The following is an 18,961-nucleotide window of genomic DNA, read 5'->3' as shown; positions in this document are numbered from 1 at the left end:
TATTTGTAAGATTTTGAGAAAAATTGTGAAAGATAACGCAGGAAGGCACTGTGAATGAACCAGGTCAAAGATGAGAGGAGATAGAGAGATAGATAGAGAGAGAGAGAGAGAGAGAGAGAGAGAGAGAGAGAGAGAGAGAGAGAGAGAGAGTTCAGCACGGGGGGGGGGAACCCGGGGTGGTGAACCATAGTAACTTATGCTGTGATGTCCACAGCGGGAAGGTTGTAAACACAGCAGTAGCAGCAGACGCTGTGGTAGCAGGGGTAGCAGACGCTGTGGTAGCAGGGGCAGCAGACGCTGTGGTAGCAGGGGCAGCAGACGCTGTGGTAGCAGGGGCAGCAGACGCTGTGGTAGCAGGGGCAGCAGACGCTGTGGTAGCAGTAGCAGCAGACGCTGTGGTAGCAGGGGTAGCAGACGCTGTGGTAGCAGGGGCAGCAGACGCTGTGGTAGCAGGGGCAGCAGACGCTGTGGTAGCAGTAGCAGCAGATGCTGTGGTAGCAGGGGTAGCAGACGCTGTGGTAGCAGGGGCAGCAGACGCTGTGGTAGCAGGGGTAGCAGACGCTGTGGTAGCAGGGGTAGCGGACGCTGTGGTAGCAGGGGTAGCAGACGCTGTGGTAGCAGGGGTAGCAGACGCTGTGGTAGCAGGGGTAGCAGACGCTGTGGTAGCAGGGGTAGCGGACGCTGTGGTAGCAGGGGTAGCGGAAGCAGCAACAGAAGGCAGGACCAGCAGGCAGCAGGCAGAGCAATAGCCGTAGGGAAACAGCAACAGTACTGGCTGTGCAGCAGAGAACAACAGAAGAAACAGAAGCAGCAACAGTAATGAACGTCAACAACGGTGGAAGCCGCAGGGTAACCGTGGGCAACAGGAGGAGGAGCAACAGGAGAGTGCCAACAGTATGAGACGACCGCAACTGAGCGATCGTGCCAGGTGGAAACGGAAGGAGGAGGAGGAGGAGGGAGGAGGAGGGAGGAGGAGGAGGGAGGGAGGGAGGGAGGGAGGGAGGGAGAGGCCTAAGGAGGAAGGGGGATGAGGGATTGATAGGCCGACAGCTTTTTGGGATTTGATTTGGGTATTCCTGCTACACACACACACACACACACACACACACACACACACACACACACACACGGAGGGTGTTTCCACTACACCCTGTCACCTGCTCTCCCAACCGGTGGACGTGGGTGGCTCCCCGGGCGCTGCAGGAGCCTCAGCCAAGACCAGAAGGAACTCCTGCAGTAGAGAGGAAGTATGTAAGAGCGGCGAGTTTAAAGGCGGACTCCTACCCCTGCTGCTGACGGTGGCGCAGAAGAGGGATACATATTGTGCCAAGTGATGGTCTCTGGGGGAGGACTGGGGGGTTCGTCGGTGATGGCATTCCCCATTCCCGTCTAGCGAGAGGGATGGTCTGGAAGGGGACTGGCATGTGCGGAAGGGGTCGTTCAACAGTTGGCTTGGCTGGTGGACCGTGCGCAGACCTTCAGCAACGAGGACTGGACCACGTATGTGTCGAGGTGTATGACTACCCACATGAACTGAGGGTGGGTGTAGGTGGGTGTGGGGTGTGGGGGGAAAGAGGAGTAACACCCCTCCCTTTACTACACCCTCCCCAACCCACCCACCCACCCACCTACCCACCCACCCACCCTGGTCCCACTCTCACGCCTGGCTGCGCCTGTATAGGGGTACACACACACACACACACACACACTCTCTCTCTCTCTCTCTCTCTCTCTCGGCCTGGCTGCCGCTCGCCTACCCTTGATCACGACGGTACGACCCTCTGAGCACGACGGTACGACGGCCCTAGGTCATGATGACCTGGCCTTTATTTAACCCAAACCTTCACAATTCAGACCAGGCCATCATGACCAAGGCTCGTGCCGTCGTGTTCAAGGGTCGTACCATAGTCGTCAAGGGTCGTACCATAGTCTTCAAGGGTCGTACCGTCGTGCTGAAAGGGGGTAAAAGGAGAAATGCGAATTCCTAAGGACACACACACACACACACACACACACACGCCACCGATCCTGGGGGAAGCAGAGTGAAAGTAAACAGGGACAGAAACAAAAGGTAAATGGGCAACCAGAAAATCGATAGATAAAGAAGAGAAGGAAGTAAACAAGAAGCGGTAACGTAAAGGGATAACGACAGATGGTTGGTGGACGACCCCAGGTAACTGTTTATGACCAGCAGCCTCTGATTGGCCAGCCAGCTGGTGATTGGATGATGAGGTCATTGTTTTGGGGTGATTGGCGCCGTGATTAGAGGGAGGAAGGAATGCTTGGGGTGTTGGTGATTACCTGTTATGGTGCTAATAGCCGTGGTGGCGATAGACCTTGTGGTGATAGTGATGGTGTGTGGGACTTTGTGGTGATAGTGATGATGTGCAGGACCTTGTGGTGATAGTGATGATGTGCAGGACCTTGTGGTGATAGTGATGATGTGCAGGACCTTGTGGTGATAGTGATGATGTGCAGGACCTTGTGGTGATAGTGATGATGTGTGGGACTTTGTGGTGATAGTGATGATGGTGAACACTGCCCTGGTGATAGTGATGATGGTGAACACTGCCCTGGTGATAGTGATGATGGTGAACACTGCCCTGGTGATAGTGACTGTTGTAGCACCGGTGTAAACAATGGGTTGACGCGGGGGCACCGTCTTCCTTCCGTCTCTGGTGTTGGGTCAAAGGGCTTCCGCCCCTCCCCAGGGACCTCCTTGTCAGGCCTTCCCTCCCTCTCCCTTCCAGCGCTGTGGCAGGGCGAGAGAGAGACACAGACAGACACACAGACACACAGACCAGGCCTCACACGCCAGACAGTGGTTAGAAAGTTGGTCCGGGCGTGACAGACGAAGAGGGAAGACGGGGAGGGCCTGATGTCACACACACACACACACACACTTGAGTATAGACGACGGAGACGTGTCGTCAGAGACAGTATAGATGACATAAACGTGAGGTAGACGATAGAACTCCACGTTTAGAGCAGTGGGTCCTCCAGGGCGATGGGTTCTGTACCATCCTCGATGCTCATTGGCTCTACCCCTGTCGGAGGGAGGTGAGCAGGCCTGGTAGCAAGGTTTAGCTGTAAGCTTTAGCTGCCTGCGGCAGTTGGATCAGCCCGATGGGACGGTGGTTTGCTTGGACGAAATTTCAAGGTTGTCCTGTTGGTGGTCTGTGGACTTATTTAGGTGAGGTAAGATCTAGTTTGTGGGGGGCGCGGAGGGGGGAGGTTTGTAGGGAGGGAGGGAGGGTCTCTTACTGTTGGTGTGGGGTTACCAGGGTGCGCCCTGGCCCAGCAAACTGGCCCTTTGTCAAAGGAGTTTCATACTCCCCCCCTGGCGACGATGCCTGAGTACGACTCTACCTCGTCGTACTTGAGGATGACCCCCCCCCACTTGAGGATGACCTCCCCCCACATAAAGGACGAAGATGTGACCCCCCTTGGGGTCATATCGGACTGTGGGCTTTTGACGTGACCCTTACGAGCTCAACGGTGAAATGGAAGATGGTCAAAGCTATATCAGCGGTGTGCTGAGGAGGAGGAGGAGAAGAAGAAGAAGAAGAAGAAAGGACCCGACCGTGGTATGTACCATACGCCTCTCTCTCTCTCTCTCTCTCTCTCTCTCTCTCTCTCTCTCTCTCTCTCTCTCTCTCTCTCTCTCTCTCTCTTCTCCCCATCATTACTGGGTCAGGGAGTACCAACATGGTGGGCGTGAATCATAGCTCGGGTGCCCTGGAGGTGGTGGTTTTGGCCACCGTCGCATTGGAGAACCTTGGCTATTGGATGTCGGTGGATTGGACCATTAAAAGGGTCAGGTCATAGGTCAAGCCCTTAGATTCAAGGGTTGTGTCGTCCATCACGCCTTAAGGGGGGAGTGATAGAGAAGTGGAGTCGTACCGTCGTGCTCAAGGGGCACGTTCGAATCCCGCACCATCGTACTCAAGGGTCACGTTTCGAGGCCCACCGTCTTACTGAAGGGATAAACTCGTTCGTCATCTGTTTCGCACCACCTTTCCCATACCACAATGCTTTGTCAAACCATTTACTTAACTCCAGGGGAATAATAGTTCGTCTGTATACATGAAGACAAAAGTGTTTGTACAAACAGTGTAAACATGGTTGCAGAAGAGGGGTTGTCTGCTGAACATGACATGTCTTTGTGGCCCCCAAATCTGTGGGTGTTCATGAGCAGTTGTCTTCGTCTGCGGTGGATCAGCTGTTGCTGTTGATGTAGATCAGCTGATACCTGAGGGTGAGACTTATCAGCTGGAGCCAATCAGCTGTTGTTGTTGATGTAGATCAGCTGATATGACCAGCTGGTGTTGGCCAGGTCTACGTAGCCGGTGGTGATGGTGGAGGCTGCTGCTAGTGGTGGTGATGGTGATGGTGGTGGAGGGTGGTGGTGGTGGAGACATCTGGGTGGAGGGCGTCGTCGTGCTGGTGAGACCGCTAGCCGGACCGGGTGGTGGGCGGCCTTGTGCCCCATGTGGGCGGACCGGCTACAAGACCCTCCCACACGCCTCATACCTCCCTCCTCCCCCATCCTGCCTCCCTCCCCCCCCTTCTCCTCCCCTTGCCCCAGCCCTGGTCTAGCCTACCCCCCCCCCCCACACCCGTACCGTAACGGATCACATATATACATACATATATACACACATATATACATACATACATACAATCTTATACCAGGACGAATTTGTATATGTAGGAATACATACACATACGTACACATACCCACATGTACTCTTATGTAAGTAGTAGACATGAGCACATCTGCACACATGTAGAGATACACGCATGCACACATATATGCATATACACGTGTGAACACATCTACACATACATACGAAAACATACACGCTTGCGTACATGCATGTGTACGCGTGTATGTTCGAGCGTGTTACGCATTAAATGAGTAATTAGACAATAAGAAAATTACGTCATTCATGAAATACTTACCACACACTAATGACCCAATTAGAACACACACGACAACAATGGCCAGTTTATACACACCAAACAAGGCAACGAGCAGTTTGTTACGTAACATAGCAACGGCTGATATGGAATACCCAACACAGGACCCACTAGCTTCAACAGAGCGCTCAACATAGCGACAGCAAGGTAGTGGACCAAATGCCTATGGTTCGTATCTCTGACCACTGAAGACCTGGTCAGCTTTCGTCATGGGTCAGGTCAAAGGTCAGGCCATTCATACCTAAGGGTCGTGTTAAAAGGTCGTACCGCTGTGCTCAAGGGATTTAAAAACAGAGGTGATTATCTCTGGGTTTGATTGCTAGTTCGGTTTCCTAAAGCCAGTGGTATAAGATGACACAGAGCCACTGATGCATAGAGACATAGAGCTGGTGATGCATAGGGACACAGAGCCAGTGGTAGAGAGAGAGAGACAAAGAGCCAGTATTATAAAATGATGTAGAGCCAGTGATATATATATATATATATATATATATATATATATATATATATATATATAATATATATATATATATATATATATATATATATATATATACATATATAATATATATATAAAAAAAAAAGGGGGGAAAAAAAAAAAAATTTTTAAAAAAAAACCAAAAAAAATTTTTTTAAAAAAACCTTAAAACCCTAAAAAAAGAAAAAAAGGTTTAAAAAAAAACCGGAAAAAAAAAGGAAAAAAAAAAAAAACCAAAACCCGGGGGGAAAAAAAAAAAAAAGGGGGGGGAAAAAAAAAAATTTAAAATTTATAAAAAAAATTTATAAATTTTAAAAAAAAGGGGGGGAAAAAAGGGGGAAAAATTTGGGGGAAAAAAAAAAAAATTTTTTTAAAGAAAAAACCGGAAAAAAAAAATTTTAAAAAATTTTTTTTTAAAACCCCCAAAATTTTTTTTTGGGAAAAAAAAAAAAAAAGGGGGGGGGGGGGGGGGAAAAAATTTTTTTGGGGGGAAAATTTGGGGGGGGGTTGGGGGGCCGGGAGGGGGGGTAAGCCCCCCCCCCCCGCCCGGGCCACCCCCCCCTCCCTCCCGGCCCCCCCCCCCCCCCCCCCCCCCCCCGGGGGGGGGGGAAATTTAAAGGGAAAAAAAATTTTTTTTTTTTTTTGGGGGGGGGTTTTTTTTGGGTTTTTTTTTTTTGGGGGGGGGTTTTTGGGGGGGGAAACCAAAAAATTTTTCCCCCCCCTTTCCCTTTCCCCCTTTTTTCCCCCCCTTCCCCCTTTTTTGGGGGGGGGCCCCGGGGGGGGGGGAAAAAAAGGGGGGGGGGGGGGGGGGAAAAAAGGGGGGGAAAAAAAAAGGGGGGGGGGGGGGGGGGGGGGGGGGGGGGGGGGGGGGGGGGGGGGGGGGGGGGGGGGGGAAGGGGGGAAGGGGGGGAAAAAAAAGGGGGGAAGGGGGGAAAAAAAAAAAAAAAGGGGGGGGGGGGGGGGGGGAAGGGGGGAAAAAGGGGGGGGGAAAAAGGGGGGGGGGGGGGAAAAGGGGGGAAAAAAGGGGGGGGGGAAAAAAAAAAAGGGGGGGGAAAAGGGGTTTCCCCTTTTTTTCCCCCCCCCAAAAGGGAAAAAAAAACCCCCCCCCTTAAAAAAACCCCCCCCCCCCTTTTTTTTTTTGGGGGAAAATTTTCCCCCCCCCCCAAAAAAACCCCAAATTTTTAGCCCCAAAACCAAAAAATTTTAAAAAAAAAAAAAAAACCCAAAAATTAAAAAAAATAAAAAAAAATTTTTTTTTAAAGAAAAAATTTGGGAAAAAAGGGGAAAAAAAAAAAAACCCTTAAACCAGTTTTTTTTTTTTTTTAAAGAAAAAATTTTTTTTCCCCGGGGGGGGGGCCCCGGGGGGGGGGGGGAAGGGGGGGGGGGAAAAGGGGGGCCCCCCCAAACCCCCCCCCTTTCCCCCTTGCCCCCCCCCCCCCGGGGGGCAAAGGGTTTTTTAAAAAAGGGAAAAGGGGGGGGGGGGGGGGGGGTGTGTGTGTGTTTTTTTGTCATGGTTAAAAATTTAGGTCATGAGAGAAGGCATGAATGCAATTTTTTGCTGAAAGCAGTTGCACAAGACGAGGTTTAAGCAGTAATGATAATACTAGTAATAATAATAATAATAATGATAATGATGATAATGATAATAATGATAATGATAAGGTCTTAGTATGGAGGTAGTGAGCTGATACTGTCAAAGTCCTTATACCACAGGACTCCAGGATATACGTACACACGGGAGGGAGGAAGTAAGTGGGGCAGGAGGGAGGTCTTAAAGGACGTCGCTGGGGGAGGCAGAGGACCTGCCACACCTGACGTAGCCCCAGGAGCGGTCGTCCGTCCAAGACGATCCCCTGACGGGGAGGCGGCGCGCGCGTCACGAAGGTGCCACTCAACACGTCACGAAGAGAGACGAAAACACGGCCCAACTGCCTTGAAAGGCGACCATCAGGGCCAGGAGGGGCGCGTGAGCCAGGGAATGCTGGCCAGGGTTGTGCTTTTGTTCCCGTGTGGTGTGGAGTGTGTGTGTGTGTGTGTGGTGGCGTGAGGGGTGTGTGGTGTGGTGTGGTGTAGGGTGTGTATGGTGGGGTGTGTGGTATGGGGTGCGGTGTATGTGTGGTGGGGTGTGGGGTGTGTGTGGTAGGGTGTGTGGTATGGGGTGTGTTGTGTGGTGTAGGGTGTGTGGTGTGTGATGTGGTGTAGGATGTGTGGTGTGCGGTGTGGTGTGGAGTGTGGTGGTGTGGTGGTGTGATGTGGTGTGGTGTGGTGTGCGGCCTTCGTGCGCTCCACCACCATTTACCCTCCCCCCCCTCCTCCTCCTCCTCCACCGCCCAGCCATTACACGCAGGACGTAAACATTTTGTTTTATATCAGAAGGTGAACGCGAAGCCATTTTTCTCAGATGATGATAACATTGTTGCTCGAATTTCTCCTTCAGATCTCCCATCACTGTGAAGCCTTTTAACTACGCTGGGAGTACAGGCCATTTATCTTGTATCCAGTCAAATTCTAAGGATGAACCATTTATTATAAGGGTCAGGACACGTTCATGGAGTTTGCCTCCGGGCCTTTTACAACTCAGGACGAGGAATGTAAACCATTTTTCTCTTCTTTATTACGAGACACCATTTTCGTAGATCATGACGAAGACGTTTATGCTCCAGTTTACCTTCACAACACTACCACCTCCTCCTCCTCCTCCTCCTCCTCCTTCCGTGTGTGTGGTGCGGGCGCCCAGGGAGGGAGGGAGGGATCAGCTTCCAAGGGGTCCCGGTCCTAGAAGATCTCGACCACCGGGTAAGGCCACTTGGGTCTCAGGGTCCGGAAGGTCCTTCCAGAGAGGACGCTGACGACACAGATGACCTCAAGGGCTTGAGCACGACGGTACGACCCTTGAGCACGACGGTACGACCCTCGGACACGACGGTACGACTCTGGACACTAACATTACGACCTTTGGGCAATACTCCGAAATGCCAGAACAAAGGCCAGGCCATTCTACTAAGGCGTCACACCGTCGTGCTCAAGGATCACACCGTCCTCTGCAAAGGATCGTACCGTCGCATGCAAAGGATCGGACCGTCGCATGCAAAGGGTCGGACCGTCGTGTACAGTGGGTTTCCGTCGTGGTGAGGGAGGAGAAGTAAGCAGGAACTGTATGAGAGTGAAGGCCTGGCTGCTGGACTCCTCCGGTATAAGGAAACCGATATTCGCTTGATGACATTTTCGTCCGCCACAGACACCAGCCTGACATTTAGCGCTTCGAACTCGGCCTTCTCCTTCTGTTCGTCAAGCAGGGCGCTGGACCATCAGTGTATTCCCCTGAATATTCTCCTGTGAACGTAGAGATCTGGGTTTTAGATCAAGCGTTGGAGTGTACAGAGCGAACGTCACTGTGTCTCTGTAACTGTATTCGATGTATTCCACTCCATGCTTCAGGTCCCGCGTCAGGTGGGTACTGGTGCAATCATGGCATCTCTTCAATGTTCCTGGTGTGAAGGTTTTCACTGAAGGCCAAGTCCTATTTTGGCAGAAATAGATCATTGATTGATAAGGAAAATATTCGTTGATCAACCCGATCACCAAACACCATGATCGCAAAAAAAAAGGACATGATAAATAGCTTGTTAATTAGTCGAAGACATTAGAAAAAGAAGAGGGATTGCAGTTAATGATATATTCCCGCTGGAGCTGTTTCTCCTTATGCAGTAGGTGTTGGGGACAGCGTAGCCTTGTGTCGCAAGGTAAAGCTGTGTGGACTATAAAGTTCATGACTCTCATGAGGTCTGTTGTCTTCATATGGAGGCTGGAGCACCCAGCTTACACACTTTTCGTCAGGAAGGTCGTCGTGTCTACCCTATGATAAGAAGTGAGAAGCCGTGTCCTGCAGTCTTGCAGAGCTGGTGTGTGTGTGTTCGAGTCTTAAGATCTATATGCTCGACTTGAGCGCCCATTGTCTTGTCCCCTGACCATGAGATGCGCCGGGTTTTCCTTGCAGTATAACTGTTACTTTGTGCTTAAAATGCGAACGTCGCCAGAGAACATGATCGCTGGGGTGTGTGGCGAGGTCCAGATGAGGAGAAGGGGAGAGTCGGGATGGCATGATCCACTGGTTTGTGAGGAGGTGGGCGTGGCTTGGTACGGGGTGCGAACCCGCCACCTGCTTCGCCAGGGGTACATGTACCTCCCTTGTTGATGTAGTAAGGAAGTTAGGGACCAGCTGTAGCTCCTGCAGGACGTCATGGGGATGGTATTTGTACACACACACACACACACACACACACACACACACACACACACACACACACACGATTTTTATTGCCTTGTGTTATTTAACATGTAGCAGCTGTTGCCGAACTATGATCGAGGTGTCATTTGTATTCCAGTGGTTGGCAGTAGATTTCCCCAGTGGTAGAACTTTATAAGTGTGGAACTTTATAAAGTGTACAACGACACGTTAGCGTACTGGTAGAGTTTGGCTGGTAGATTAAGACATGTGTAGGAGAAGGATGAAGTAGACGTAGATGTAGACTCTTCTCTGTTCACGTGACCCCACATCACCCAATCAGATCGCATCTTGAGTGGTCTCGATCCATCACTGATCTCGCCTTCAGGCCATGAATTCACTCACTAAATTCGCCCCCTGACCTTAAAATCTGCTGCGTACTGAAGTCGCCCCCCTGACCTTAATATCTGCTGCATATCTGAAGTCGCCCCCCTGACCTTAAAATCTGCTGCGTACTGAAGTCGCCCCCCTGACCTTAATATCTGCTGCATATCTGAATTCGCCCCTTGACCTTAAAATCTGCTGTACGTCTGAATTCGCCCTATATCTCAGATCTCGACCTGCCACTCCTCCTTGAATTCGCCCCCCTTGCGTCTCCCCACTTCGTCATTTCAAGCCTTACTACACCCATTAATAAAACCCAGAATACCGTGGCTAGGCATATGTACGATTTCTACATCTCATTCCTCCAGTCTTTCTCCTTTTTATTTTCGGGTTGCTATCTAAATTGCTCGCTGGGATGTGAGGGGGAAGTTATTGACGTCCGTAAACGCTGTGCTTGGGGTAGCACTTGACTGTGTATAATTGAATGCTAATCTGGCATATTTATGAGCGCGAGGACCCCAGTGGCTGTGGAATAATGGAGTGAGAGGGAGGAGGAGTTGGGACGGGATTGTACATTTTTCGCTGTGTTGACCTGATGATTACAGGTTCGAGTTCTATATTGGACGGATTTCGTCATCATATATCTGTGGTAGAAGGTTTGATTATTTGTGATATCTATCTATCTATCTATCTGTCTATCTATCTAGTGTGTATGACGTATAAATGCTGTATGTATGTTGCTGTGTTTCGTTACCTCGCCTTTCGAAGTAGCGGAGAGGAGCTGGCTTTTCTACCGTTCTCTATTGTGTTCGTATGTTCGTGTGGGCGTCCGACACCGCCATTCACTTCCAGCCCCTAAGTTCGACCCCTCAGCCAGTCTTGGATGTCCTATGTATGACTTGCTGATGCGTACTGATGAGCGCTTCAGCATCCCACCGTAAGTAGGTCGCCCACGACTACATTTCACCCCCTTAGAGGTGTACAGTGTACTCAGTGTTGAATTGTGTTTGAATCTCGTCCATGTCTGTTGATGTGACGAGACATTTCGAGCTATCTTTTGAAACTCAACTGTGGTGAAGCAACGCAGCCATGTGAGTGAAACAGGCTCATTCCTTCGTGATATAGTGTGAGCAAGATTCCTTAAGACCTAGTGTATCTCCTCACATACCTCACATACACGGAGGGGTTAGCTTAGATATTCAGTCCACATAAATCACCTCTTCTCCATCATATACATAGCACACGACGGCGACTTATATATATATCAAACGACTTTATTCCTCAATCTAAATTTACTTAAGTCGAACCCTACGCTCCATGTCTGACCAGTGCCTAAATTTCGACAGAGGTAAAGACAGCTTCAAGAGACGGGGGACACCATGTCTACAGGACCGTCTGTTCATACCGTATATAGTAATGATTACGAAAACAGTTTACGACGCTTGAGTGTGATGTTACGACCCTGCAGCACGCAAGTACGACTTGGGCATAAAGGTACGACCCTAAAGTATCATGGCCTCCCAGGACGTCACAGCCAAAGGTCGTACCGTCGTGCTCAAGGTTCGTACCGTCGTATTCAAGGGCCGTACCGTCGTATTCAAGTGTCTCTACCGTCGTGCTCAAGTGTCGTACCGTCGTATTCAAGGGTCATACCCCCTGCGCTCGTGGGGTTGATGCGAACCTGCTTACAATATCAGAATTACAGGTGAGCAAGCAGTGTGAATAATGGTAACCAACACGTGTTGAAAAGGGAGAGATTGTTGGATGTGAAGGTGATGAGAGCGACATTAAAGTGGACCATGTATTCGTTCCGTAGTGGACGCCAGTGTGAAATGTTTGTGGTGCGGCTAGGAAGAGAGGAAATGCCATAGGTGTGAAGGAGGCGGTGAAGGTGAGCGAGTTAGGGGAAAAGAGGCCTCTGAGCCGAGTTGCGAAGGGAGGCCGAGTTACGAATGGCATAGGGTTAGAGGCAGAGAGAGGCAGTGGTCATATATGTGGCCGATGTGTGTAGTATGCGGAATCAGGGATGTAGAAGGTATAGGACAGGGTAGTGAATGGCTGAATGAGGAATTCGAGTGATAAGTGAGAGAATGAACGGAGGTGTGTGGAAGGAATGCAAAGGGTTGGGAAAAGTATAAGAGAAAATAACAGAAGGTCAGGAGATAAAAAGTACGGGACCTAGATACAGTGGGCAAATGAGAGTGTAGGTGTGAGGAGCATTAGGGAAGTTCAAAGGGAATAGGAACATGTTTGGGAAGGAAGTGAATCGCGTAAGGACAAGAGAACAAACTAGGGCATCGCTGAGGAGGAGAGACGAGGGAGGAGGAGTGTGGTAGCAGGCCGAGATGTAAGGAAAATATGGAGTGAGTGTTTTAAAGGACTGCTGAGTGTGTTTATTGGAAGGGGAGGCGGACGTGGGACGAGTTGGCATGTGGCGTGAGCGATTCCTATGCAAATTATGATCGCATTTGTGAGCAACTCGTGAAAGTGTCGCTAATATTAAAATGCGTCTGAGCAGCGGGAGATGGATGGGATTACAGGTGAGTTTCTCCAGCAAAGGAGATGATATCGCTGTTGACTTGGTTAGTCTAGCTGTTGAACGTTTGTATAACCCAAGGTGAGGTGCGAGAGGAGTGGCAGAATGTATGCACAGTGACCTTGTATAAGGACAAGCGGAACAAGATTAGGTTTTAGAATTACAATGTTACGAATCCGTTGATTAAACTTGATTCGTTGCACGTGAGAGATACTGTGAGGAAGATGCTGCCCATGTATGGTTTGGGGAAGCTGCTAAATGCAGTAAGGAGTTTTTACTGGGAGAGTAAGGCGCGTGTGCGAGTAGGAAGGGAAGAGAGTAAGTGGATCCCGGTGAGATTGGATCCGCTTCAAGGGTGTGTGTGTGTGTGATGCCACAATGGCTGTTTAATTTGTTCATGGACGGGAGATGGAAGGAGGTATGTGTGGGTTTCTCAGAGCGAGAGGGGGGGGGGGGCGATGCACAGCTAGGGGGGGATGTATGGCTGCCTGAGAGATGAGTCAGTTGCTGTTTGCAGATGATGCTGCTCTGCGGTGGGAGACTCCACAGAGAACCTCATGTCAGAGTATGAGAGAGGAAGAAGCTGATAGTTTATGAGGACAGAAGTAAGAAAATGAGGGACAGCGACGGCAGGCAGGATAGTTGCTGTTTCCATGAGGAAGAACATGAGGAAGTGGAGTACAGTGGATAACTGGTAGCGGACGTGGCCGTGGCTGGAACCATGGTGGGAGTGCTGAAGTGAGTCACAGGTTGCAAGAAGGGCTGAAGGTCCTGAGTGCAAAGAGGAGCGTGTGGCAAGAGGCCTCCGTGTGTGTGTGCGTGTGTGTGTGTGTGTGTGTGTGTGTCAGGGCAAAGATATGTGTCCGAGGGCGTGCAGGGTTGTCCCGAGTGTGTGGTATGGTTGTGAGTCTTGGGTCGTGAATGTAGAATGAACAAGAATGAAGGTGGTAATAAGTGCATTGTGATTTAAGGCCGATTAGGGTGTACTGATATAGGTCGTATGTATGGTAAGGGTACAAGATGACATACATTTATATATGTTATATATGGAGGAAGAGATGGAAGGACAGGGTGAATAAGAAGATTTTGGGTTATCTGGGCTTGAAAAGCCTGGAGGGTGAGAGGCGTGCTTTGGATAGAATAAATTAGATCAGTGTGATATATGGGGGTCGACATCCCGACAGTAAGTTCAAGGAGAGCATTTGAAGCGGTGCTGATAAACCATGAACTGGCTTTGGCTGTGGTGTTGGGTTCTGATTTTAGTGCATTATACCTGACACCTAACACTGGCTGTGTGCAAATGAGGCCATTCTTCTTCTGTTCCTGACGCTAACTCGCTAAGATGGGAAAGATATATATATATATATATATATATATATATATATATATATATATATATATATATATATATATATATATATATATATATTCCTACGAGTCCACGGGAAAAATGAAACACAAGTTCCCAAGTGCACTTTCGTGTAATAATCACATCATCAGGGGAGACACAAGAGAGAAATATAAGTCAGTTGATATACATCGAAGAGACGAATCTAGGACGCCATTTGGTAATATATATATATATATATATATATATATATATATATATATATATATATATATATATATATATATATATATATATATTGCCTGTTCACAGACACAGGAGTCAGGCTCAACTGAACCCAGAAGTGTATAATTCCTGTCAACTTCAGTTGTTGTCTTGCACTGTAACATTCTCTCGTCTGTTTATGTTGTCTTGTGCCGTACATGGTGTCAAACCCCGTCCAGCCAGGCCAGCCAGGCCGGGCGGGCGGGCGGGCGGGCGGGAGGGCGGGCGTGCCGTGTGACCAGAAGACGGATCCTACTGCAGGAGGAGGCCTCGTCTGTGTGGCCTCCTGCCGTCCTCATCTGACCCACACTTCGTTGGGTGGGGGAAACACCCCACCACCGCTGAGGGTAGTGACGTGTTCGCCCCACCGCTCGTCGTGATCAGGAGGGGTGGGTTGTGAGTCAGTGGTGGTGGGCTAGAGGGTGGTGGGTTGCTAATTGGACAAGGGGGGTGGGTGGATGGTGGGAAGAATGTATTCTTGTGTACAAGGATGTATTCAGAGCAACCTGCGTGTATTGTGTGCGTGTATGTGTGTGTGTGTGTGTTTGTGTGTGTGTGTGTAATTACCTGTTGGTACTGAACGAGGAGGGAGTTCTACGCTGGTGGGGGCGCACCATCTCTTGCACATTTTCCATAATCCTACAATTCTTTATACTATGGTATGTCTTCCGTTTTTACTGTTCCCTTGTTCCCTTCCTTCGTCCCTCCCATTCATCCACTCCTCAAATACTCTTAAGACAACTTCTTTACATAATATTATTTGTCTCAACGAGTCTCTCGCTTTAATTCATCTTTGACGACTTTTACTTGTTCTCTTTACGTCGCTGGAAGAACTGTTCACTGTGAACCTTACTTTCTCTGGCGTGCTGGACCAGCGGCTGGCCTCACAGCCTTCCACACTGTAACTCATCTCTCATGATTGTGGCTGATGGTCATGTGTGTGTGTGTTCACTCTGGTCTGAAGCTTCAGTAAGCTGTGGTTCTCGCTTGTGGTCGACACCACCGCCCTCATGAACACACCAGCTGGGAACTGCTTGTTGTTCACACGTTTCTCATAATCCCTGCATATCTGAACGCGAGTGTTGGGTGTGTGCCAGCACATACCTTGCCTCCCTCACTCTTCACCGAAGGTGAGGTTCTGTTTGTGTGTGTGTGTGTGTGTGTGTGTGTTCACTGGCCTGCCCACGCCTAAATTTTCCCACGGCTGCCCACGCCCGCAGCAGTGAGGAGAAAGTAAAGACGTGTGTGTGTGTGTGTGTGTGTGTGTGTGTGTGTGTGTGTGTGTGTGTGGTGTGTTTGTGTGGTGTGAGTGTGTGTGACCAGGGCTGTGCACAGGAGAAACTTGTACAGGACAGGTCAGGGGAGGTCAGGCGTGGAGCCTGACCCCCGCTCCTTTGTTAATGGGGTCATGAGTCACTGATGACGTAATAAGTTACACTGACGTCATTCCTTACATATATGTGTGTAAGGGAGGTGGGGGGGGGGGTGATGTGACCCATTGACCATGACCCATACAACCCTTGAGCACGACGATACGATCTTTGGGTGTGATAGTATGACCTCTGACCTGACCCTTATAGAATAGGGTCACGTGAGGTCATCAGGTGTGATACCAGAGGTCAAGCCGTGTTGCTGATGATGACCCATGACCTCCCCAGCCCTGGTGAGTGGTGTATCTGGCCGGACATCACAGACGCTGTATACATATGTATATATACATTGTGTGCCTGTACAGACACTGTATACATATGTATCTGGTCTGTATTAAACTGTATATATATATGTATCTGGTCTATATTAAACTGTATACATATGTATCTGGTCTGTATTAAACTATATACATATGTATCTGGTCTATATAAAACTGTATACATATGTATCTGGTCTATATTAAACTGTATACATATGTATCTGGTCTGTATTAACCGTATACATATGTATCTAGTGTGTATTAAACTGTATACATATGTATCTAGTCTTTATTAAGCTTATACATATGTATCTGGTCTGTATTAAACTGTATACATATGTATCTAGTCTTTATTAAGCTTATACATATGTATCTGGTCTGCATTAAACTGTCTACATATGTATCTAGTCTGTATTAGGTAGATTTCTACAGTATTTCGGTACTGAACAGCTGAGACTTGAATGGAAGAAGGACATTAGCCGCTTCATCGTCGGGTTTCGATACTGCTTCGTTCTGGTTCGGGGGGTCGAGACATGAAGGTGCTTCACGGACGGGGGTTCGGTTCTGCCTCGTTTCCGAGGAGTCGAGGCGCGGGAGGCGGACAGCGGGTGGGTAACAAGAGCCAGGAACTGAGACACGTATTCAGTCACACAACAGGAGCCAGTCACATAACAGGGGGCCAGTCACATAACAGGAGCCAGTCACATAACAGGAGCCAGTCACATAACAGGGGGCCAGTCACATAACAGGGGGCCAGTCACATAACATGGGCCAGTCACATAACAGGAGCCAGTCACATAACAGGGGGCCAGTCACATAACAGGGGGCCAGTCACATAACAGGGGCCAGTCACATAACAGGGGCCAGTCACATAACAGGGGCCAGTCACATAACAGGAGCTAGTCACATAACAGGGGCCAGTCACATAACAGGAGCGAGCTACCATAACTGTCACGTAAACAGGAGCCAGTGTCACAGCATCAGTAACGCTGATGTGTGACATTAGTACCCCTCCGTGTGTGTGTGTGTGTGTGTGTGTGAGGATGGAGTTTTGCTCCGTGTGCTCAACATTGATCAGGTACGACCTTGAAGAGCCACGTCTTCGATTGCCCAATAGTAATATCATTTTTCCTGTCTAATTTTTTCCCTGTCAGTCTGTCTGTCTGTGTCTGTTCTCTGGATCACCGCAAGGTTCACCGTCTGATTTTGACACAGACTTGCTCCTGTGAAGGTACTCAAACGAAGAGACATGGAACTCAGACGGCGTGGGGATCTGAAGGTCGGAGACCAAGGCTACTGACGCAGCTACAAATGACTTATTTATTTTTGAAGGGCGCGGGTCAACTGTGTTACCCTGGGAGTTACGAAGGTCTGTGTTGATGATGACGACGTGCTGGGAGTTACGAAGGTCTGTGTTGATGATGACGTGCTGGGAGTTCGGAAGGTCTGTGTTGATGATGACGACGTGCTGGGAGTTACGAAGGTCTGTGTTGATGATGACGACGTGCTGGGAGTTCGGAAGGTCTGTGTTGATGATGACGACGTGCTGGGAGTTCGGAAGGTCTGTGTTGATGATGACGTTCTGGGAGTTCGGAAGGTCTGTGTTGATGATGACGTGCTGGGAGTTCGGAAGGTCTGTGTTGATGATGATGACGTGCTGGGAGTTCGGAAGGTCTGTGTTGATGATGACGTGCTGGGAGTTACGAGGGTCTGTGTTGATGATGATGACGTGCTGGGAGTTAGGAAGGTCTGTGTTGATGATGATGACGTGCTGGGAGTTACGAGGGTCTGTGTTGATGATGACGACGTGCTGGGAGTTAGGAAGGTCTGTGTTGATGATGACGTGCTGGGAGTTACGAGGGTCTGTGTTGATGATGACGACGTGCTGGGAGTTAGGAAGGTCTGTGTTGATGATGACGTGCTGGGAGTTACGAGGGTCTGTGTTGATGATGATGACGTGCTGGGAGTTAGGAAGGTCTGTGTTGATGATGATGACGTGCTGGGAGTTACGAGGGTCTGTGTTGATGATGACGACGTGCTGGGAGTTAGGAAGGTCTGTGTTGATGATGATGACGTGCTGGGAGTTAGGAAGGTCTGTGTTGATGATGACGTGCTGGGAGTTCGGAAGGTCTGTGTTGATGATGACGACGTGCTGGGAGTTCGGAAGGTCTGTGTTGATGATGACGTGCTGGGAGTTCGGAAGGTCTGTGTTGATGATGACGACATGCTGGGAGTTACGAAGGTCTGTGTTGTTGATGACGTGCTGGGAGTTAGGAAGGTCTGTGTCGATGATGATAATGAGGTGCAAATTTGAGGTACAGATCTGTACATGGCGATGGTCTCTGCACCATAACTCACGTTCTACTGGATGCGTTGCGTCAAAGACTTAAGGACATGGCGAACCAAATGTCAGAGAAATATATCACGAGAATATATATATATATATATATATATATATATATATATATATATATATATATATATATATATATATATATATATATATATATATATATATATATATATATATATATAATCCCTGGGGATAGGGGATTAAGAATACTACCCACGTATTCCCTGCGTGTCGTAGAAGGCGACTAAAGGGGAGGGAGCGGGGGGGCTGGAAATCCTCCCCTCTCGTTTTTTTTTTTTAATTTTTCCTAAAGAAGGAACAGAGAATTGGGCCAGGTGAGGGTATTCCCTCAAAGGCCCAGTCCTCTGTTCTTAATGCTACCTCGCTAACGCGGGAAATGGCGAATAGTTTAAAAGAAAAGAAAGATATATATATATGTATATATGGCCCGTAGTCATGGCTGCCTGTCGATGAATTCCACATTTTTCCACTTCATCATAAGTGGCTTGAACTCCCACTAGCGACAGTGTGGCTGTGATGGAGTGGAGTGGTCGAGTCTCTCATTCGGTGATAGGGCTGCGGGTGGCAGAGGCTGCCTGGGGTGGTGGGCATGAGAGCCGCTGGTGCCCAGCAGTGTGGGTGGGAGTGGGTGTATGGTGTCGGCCGGTGGTGAGGGAGTGGCACAGGCGAGTGAAAGCAG

The 18,961-nt window shown here is 49.2% G+C and overlaps 1 protein-coding gene across 2 annotated transcripts in view; it reads left to right on the top strand.

Moving 5' to 3' along the window:
- Positions 1 to 18,961, top strand: part of LOC139751285 (uncharacterized) — a 282,214-nt gene that overhangs the window by 189,519 nt on the left and 73,734 nt on the right. The gene's annotated exons all lie outside the window — the stretch shown is intronic.

Source organism: Panulirus ornatus, chromosome 11, assembly GCF_036320965.1.
Source record: "Panulirus ornatus isolate Po-2019 chromosome 11, ASM3632096v1, whole genome shotgun sequence".
Lineage (NCBI taxonomy): Eukaryota > Metazoa > Arthropoda > Malacostraca > Decapoda > Palinuridae > Panulirus > Panulirus ornatus.
This window is presented reverse-complemented; position numbering and strand designations above follow the sequence as displayed.